Source organism: Rhipicephalus sanguineus, chromosome 7, assembly GCF_013339695.2.
Source record: "Rhipicephalus sanguineus isolate Rsan-2018 chromosome 7, BIME_Rsan_1.4, whole genome shotgun sequence".
Classification (NCBI taxonomy): domain Eukaryota; kingdom Metazoa; phylum Arthropoda; class Arachnida; order Ixodida; family Ixodidae; genus Rhipicephalus; species Rhipicephalus sanguineus.
The window spans coordinates 37320793-37321617 of record NC_051182.1 but is presented as its reverse complement, the minus strand read 5'-3'; positions in this window follow the sequence as shown (position 1 = coordinate 37321617).

The window sequence follows — 825 nt, the reverse complement described above, 5'->3', positions numbered from 1 at the left end:
ATTTCTCAGAAAAGAAGTGTTTTCATTCGTGTATAGCCAGTGCCTATTGCGAAACGAAGTTCCCGCCTTCTTTTACGTGAAAATTTGTTTTCCTTGCGAAATTACTTAAAACAAAACACATGTATCAGATCTGTGCACAGTAACGGTGTGTTGAACAAAGGGTGGTTTGAAGTACAAATAATCAGTGTGTTTGTTGGTTATTGCCAGAATCTCAGATCGCTTCTCTCGCCTCTTCACTCCAGTTGACAGCCGCACTCGGGGAAACGAAGGTGTCAATATGATCTGGTGCCTCACCACTGGTGAAGGGAAAATCAACAGCGGTGTTCGTCCTGTCCACGAGGCAGTCGGTTCTACATATTTTTTTGTTTGGACAACACGACGTAGGAAAAGAGGTGAGCGGCACCCACGCAAAAGAGCCTAAACCAATTTCGGGTGAATTATTTTTTTTATTATTTGCATCCATGACGATGTTTTCCGTCACGGGAAATGATTTTTCGCAGACTACCAACGACACCGATACCGGAATTCCTAGGACACAGGCTCTTTAGCGCTATCGCGTTAAAATGCAATTAGCAAAAGCACCTATCTTAAGAATTGCAGGAATACTGAGAGTTGGGCGAGACGGTAGGTATTCATGGTTAAACCTGTAGCGCGCAGAAGTGATAGGGACACAAAGAAGACAGACAAACGAGCGCTAACTCACGAATGTTTATTTTTTAAAACGACTGAACATATAAGCACCACAAATCCGCACAAAGCATCAGTGCGGATTGTTGGTGTCATTGTCGCTGAAATCCGAGCTATTCGAGCCATTTTCACCTGAAG